The 6,000-nt window shown below is 41.5% G+C and overlaps 1 long non-coding RNA gene across 2 annotated transcripts; it reads left to right on the top strand.

Annotated features, from left to right (window-relative positions):
- Positions 1–1,547: 1,547 nt before the first annotated feature.
- LOC124881335 lies at positions 1,548–5,751 on the top strand. 2 transcript variants are annotated; one of them, XR_007041620.1, is made up of 5 exons: positions 1,548–1,672; positions 2,250–2,348; positions 2,638–4,285; positions 4,369–4,807; positions 5,618–5,751. It is a non-coding gene; the product is annotated as an uncharacterized LOC124881335 (long non-coding RNA). The 2 variants fall into 2 exon arrangements; XR_007041619.1 differs by having other exon boundaries at positions 2,250–4,285.
- The last annotated feature ends 249 nt before the right edge of the window (positions 5,752–6,000 follow it).

The following is a 6,000-nucleotide window of genomic DNA, read 5'->3' on the forward strand; positions in this document are numbered from 1 at the left end:
CATCTGCAGCACAAACCTTCAGCCTGGAAACATCAATCAGCTGCAGGCTCAGATCGCAGTAATGAGGAACTGATGGTGATAATAAGAAAAAAACAGATGGATTATAGATTCTGGTGATGGGCGCTCTGGTCTCTGATTGGTCCGTGCCGTCAGGCTGCGGACCAATCAGAGGGAGCCCTGAGGGAGGCTGCAGCTCCCAGCAACAAGGGAAAACTTCTTGGTTTCTGTTAGAAAACGTTAATCAACTTGTAGTTTTTCATAAAAGCAGAAAACAGGAAAAGCTGAAATAAATTTGAAAAGTTCTAATATTTTGGAATTTTTGTAAATTTAGCTTTTATCTGAGATTATCTGAATCTTGAGGTGTTTATGTGTACATTTTTATGTCTAATCAGGTAATTTATAAGTGTCACCCAGGAGCTTGTGAAGACTTTTTGTCTTTACTATAAAGAAATTATCATAGATTCTTATTTATTGCTCGCACACTGTGGATGAAATGGCGTCTGTGACTTTTCTCTGCTTTAAAACATCTTGTTTAATATCTCAGCTCCTTCTGCTGGCGCTCAACCCTCCTCTCTGCAGTTGGGTTCTGGACCTTTTGTTGACCACAGCTGGTTCAGATCCACTGCAGTCCAACAGATGGCATCATGCTGCCAGCAGCCTAAGAGGAAGAGTCCAGAGTCCTGTGATTGTGTTGTGAAGTACCGCAGAGGCCCTGCAGTCGATGCAGCTGAACTCATATCAAACCAACACATTTCTGTGAGCAGACAGGAGTCGGAACTGTTAGTGTTATGGTGCATTTCACATAACCTTCTCATCAGTGTGACAAAACCCGAGGAGATGGTTGTGGACTTTAGAACAAGAGGTCTGTCTTCATCGGAGGAGAAGCTGAGGAGGAAGACCTTTGCTCTGGTCTGTCACAGAAGGTTGCAGTTTGACAAAACGTGAAATGTTCCAAGGGTTTGAATACTTTTATAAGACTGTGTGCCAGCAGGTGTTCACCTGAAGCTGCAATTATTGCACAGGTGTTTTTAATGCTTTACTTTTTTAAATAAATATTATTTCAGTTGTGACCTTAGCTTCTGTTCATTTCCGTGTCTCAGGTTCAGGTTTCGTTCCTTCATGCTTTAACCTGTTAATGACAATAAATCAAACCTAAAACTTAAACTTCTCTCTGAATGTAACAATAAAAAGTGGATACATTTCTCTGTTCTTCTCAGATTTAAAAAGCTTTACCTGGAGCAAACTTTAATGGCTGAAAACAAAACAAACATGTAAAAACTTGAACTGTGGCTAAAACTGTAAGTTGTGTTTTATTTGACTGATTATTAGTGAATTAATCAGCATTGTAGTTAAGATTGTTTTTGTTTTTTCATGCTTTCCTGCAGTATTTTGTTAATTGTGATTCCAGTAAATCAGGAAGCAATGAGAGCCAATGAGCATTTAGCTGTAGTTACATGATGCAGCCAGCAGATGGCAGCAAGGGAGGTGGATGAGGAGCTTTTAACGATCTTATTTTTATTTATTTTGGATTTTACATGGTGCCAATGTTCAGCTTTTGCACATAATTTTTCCCAGATTTCCAAATGCAGATGTTTTGGTTCAGAAGGACTCTCCCCTGAGAGGAACAGGAATCACAGCAATGCAACATTGAAGTGACAATTGCCAGCAAAAGGTATTCCATCACATTTAGAGACAGGATGTTAGGAATTATGGGAATAATACTCAGGTGAGGGGGATATGTTTCATGTGTGAGATATGACAGACGCTGCAGATGAACGTGTTATATCAGAGAACAGGCCGTGAAGGTTCACTCAGCCTTTATTAGCTGCAATCTACGTTTGTTTTCCTTTCAGAAATGTATTTGAGGTGGGATCAGAAGAGATCGGGTGTCTTCTTCAGAAATCAGACCAGATGTAAAGCAGGTGTTGCTCTGATCTGCTGTAGATACAAAAAGCTGAACATGTTGCTTCAATATTTCCACAAAATGTTTGTTCCTTTCGATTCTACCAATGTTGTGAAGTGCACCATTCATTCCTCTCAGAAAAAACAGAGGAAAAACAAACTGATGCAACCATATATATTATAAACGCTGCAAAGAGTTAGAAGATGAATTTACAGTTTTCTACCAGGTGTCAGTTGGGTTCATGCTCCTTTCATGCATCTGAAACTCTACATGGACCTGATGCAGCTTTTGCACTCTGAAGTAATCCCAGCTGAAAGTAAACTTGAAGCCCTTCTACTCAACACAGGTTTGTTGATCTAGAAGAACCTGGGTTAAGATCCAGAAGGGATTGGGCCTCAATGAGAATCCACTGGATGCTTCAAAGCAGGATGTTTGTCCCTCAAAGGTCTGTTACCTTCTCAAAGGGACATGTTCTCACTCTTTATTGTCCTTCATTCATTATGTAGTGGAACTGCTGCCAGTTGTGTTTGGTCTCAGTTTAAAGGTTTCTGCTCTTCCTTTCTGTCAATGATGTATGTGATGCATATACACAGAAAAACATATGTAATTATTTATAGAATATATAACAAGTGGATCACTATTCTGTCCAGTCCTCTTTAAATGTCCAATTTTCACAGTCCACTTTATGTATTTTTGACAAAGCCATTCTGTTTAACTCACTCATCTGTGCACAGCAGTCGTGGTACAAGCGTGAGCTGCTAAACTAGTATCTTAGCAACCAACAGGTCCTTTCCTGGAACCTACTGGTTACTTTACTGGAATGATGATGCTGTTTACTGGAATCTAAAGGGTACCGTGAAGGTAAGCTTCACCCTGATTCTGATGGTTCAAGGGTTGTTACTTTTTTCAGTACTTACAGGGCACTTTCAGGAACCTACAGTGTACTTCACCAGAACCTATGGGGTATTTTACTGGGACTTTTAGGGTACTTTCTGAAGGTTAAGGCATACATACAGGTTACTTTGTCCGTATGTACAGGATACTAAACTTAAAATATACAAAGCATTACTGAAAGGTACAGAGTAGTTTTTGGATCCTATAGGGTCCTTATAAATTATTATACCACTACTTTGAGGCGACATCAAACTGTCAGGATTATGGATCAGTGGTTCTCAACCCTGGTCTCCAGGACCCACTGTCCTGCATGTTTTAGGTGGTTCCCTCCTGCTAGACACCTGACTTAAATAAATGGGTGATAAACAGGACTTGATGGCAGCTGAGGAGGGGATGCATCGTTTGAATCAAGTGTGTTAGGTCAGAGACACGTCTAAAACACGAAGAACTGTGGGCCCTGAGGACCAGGATTGAGAACAACTGTTCTGGATGCAAGTCAAGCAGAAGGAGCAGAGCTAAACAAAGTTTGATGAGACTAAAACCAGTTGGTGTTGTTTCTCTTGCAGGTAAGATTACAGTGGATCCAAACGAGAACAGTGAGTCACCATCATTAAGAAGTTTTAGAGAAAAAGTTTTAAATGCAGTTCTGGTTTAAAACAAAGTACCGTCAGATTCCAATGAATCATCTTGTCCCATGAATGACATTCCTCCTCAGATGGATCGATGACGGCCGTTAACACCTCCAAAATGTTGCCAGAGAACGATCTGAAGCTCATGTCTAATCCAGAAAAGACATCATTAGTGTTGGACAAACATATGTTTCAAAACTCATCCCCTCAGCTGTGGAAGCGGTTGATTTTTGTCTCTGGTATAAATATAAAACAGATTGTTGTGGACATTTGAGGCTTCTTCTTCATCCAGTGCTGATTGCTACCATCATCTCCAAGCAATCCCGGGCCAGAGGTGTCCAACTGATGGCGTCCAACTGATGGCGTGTCCTGTTGCTGTAGGGACTGTCATGCGTTGAAAGGAACAGCCTTTAATGGGGAGCACATTGATGAAGGAAGCACTCACCTGATCCACCGCATCAAGACCACGAGGAACTGGAAGCCAGACTGGTCGGAAAGGAAGCAGATGGAAGGTGCAAACTAACTCCTTTACGGTGTTGATTGACCTGTTCAAAAGTTCTGATACTGCCATTGTTTCTTCATGTTTCTTCTTCCAAGCAGCCTCACTTTCTTTGAAACTCTACATGATTAGTTTTCCAGGTTTTCTTCAGTTCTAAAACTGTAAAAGTCTTCAAGCATATTAGTTTATAGATTTAGTATGATGGAAAAAATGATAAAGGTACAAATTAGTGAGTGACTGGTAACTGAGCTTCAGCCCCTGGGACAAAGTAAGGCTCAGCACCAGAGAAGATGCAGGAGAGGAGCACTAGCAGGCCCACCACCTGCTGGGAGAGAGCCCAAAGCCTCCTGATTCCCAACGGTACAAGTCGACCCAACATATGGACATTTAATAAGAGCTGGATTCCCCTCTGATATAGTTGCTTTTCTTCTGGTTAACTGCAGATCCAGACTGAGGAACTGGTTGAGTGCTGAAAGAAAAAATCTTAAGAATCTCCTTAATCCGGCCAGCAGATCCAATGCTGAGAAGGTCAAGTCTCAAAACATTTGTTTTACACGTCTCAACGTTATATTTTGTGGACTTTGGCAACACTTTGGAAGGGGGGCGACTGCTGTGCCAGAGAGGATGACCAGCGAGTGGGTTCCACATTTCAGGGGTCAAACTCATCAGCTTTCAAGAAAAAGTCTGCTTGAGGACGTTGGAACAGAGGTTCTGATCGATTACTCCTGTTGAAGCATAGTGACTTTGGTCCAAGTCATGTACCACAGGACCAAATCTTTACCCTGGCAGAATTGTGAAGGGGTCTTAGGAGTCATTGGTAGTGTTCCACCGCTGATAACCTGCAGATGTCTCCTCTGCCTCAAGAACCAATACAGCATCTAAGTAAGTTTAACAAACTGAATTATGTACCTTTGATAGAACCAGTTCAGAACCTAAAATACACAAGTTGCTGCCTTGATTTGTTGCCCACCAGGTTTTTAAAAACAGTTTTTAGCTGAGATAAAAAAATAATTTCCTTCATTCGGGTCGTTTTCAAAGACCCTGACAACCGCAGAGATCAAACCATGTCTAAAGAAACCAAACCAATAATAGGTAATAATAGTAAACCTCATTACAGCCTCGTATCCAATCTACCACTTCTGGCAAAGGTCATTAAAAACATAATCACCCCTTTGTGATAAAAAATAATCTCTTCCAGTCTGACTTTAGACCACACCTCTGCACTGAGACTGCACTGGTAAAACTGGTACTGGTAACTGGTTTGAATGATACCAATCTTAACAGTGATGGGTCCAGAGCTTCTGTCTTGGTATTACTGGATCTCAGTGCTGTGTTTGACCGAAGTTGATTATAACATACTGGTTGACAGGTTTACATGGAGGTGCTTTGGGTATGTTATGTTGGCAGGTGTTCCAGGGACAGGTAGAAACTGTGGGAGGGATGGTGTGTCCTTCTGGACCTAAAATTGCTCTGGGATTTCCTTGGCCAGTGCTTCTCCTGGACATGCTGTCCCTGCAGACCTGATATCAACTATGGATAAATGGAGAACTATTAGATACCTTAAAAATTATGATGACTGACTGCTGGGAGGCAAAAAACTAAATAACAAACCTTATCAATCTCATTTCTTCTTGTTTCACCTTTAATAAAGTCATTCAAGTCTTTAACTAGAACCCCTATTATGTGTTCCAGGAGCGCTGGTTGGGTACGTGTCAGAGCTAGAAAAGGTTCCTCTAGATCGACCTGAAGACTTGGACAGTGAGACACGGACCAAGGACTTCTCTAAGAACGTTATCGCCAGAGCGCAGTTCTTTGCAACAAAAGGCTATATAATATGAGGTAATTATAACAGCGCCAAGTGAGGGTTCTAATTTACCAAACTGGGACCTGTCCTCCGTCCTTTCTGATGGTGCACTTCTGCATCATTCAGCAGCTCAGTTTTAAGCTGCCAAACTGCTGTCTACGGCAGAACCTTCATGAAACATCACACCAGGCTGGAGGTCATCCATAGGAATCAATTGGTACAGTCGGTCCTGTACTGTCGATGTTAATTGTTTTATTCTCAATAAAGGTTG

The sequence above is a fragment of the Girardinichthys multiradiatus genome, chromosome 14, assembly GCF_021462225.1.
Source record: "Girardinichthys multiradiatus isolate DD_20200921_A chromosome 14, DD_fGirMul_XY1, whole genome shotgun sequence".
NCBI lineage: Eukaryota > Metazoa > Chordata > Actinopteri > Cyprinodontiformes > Goodeidae > Girardinichthys > Girardinichthys multiradiatus.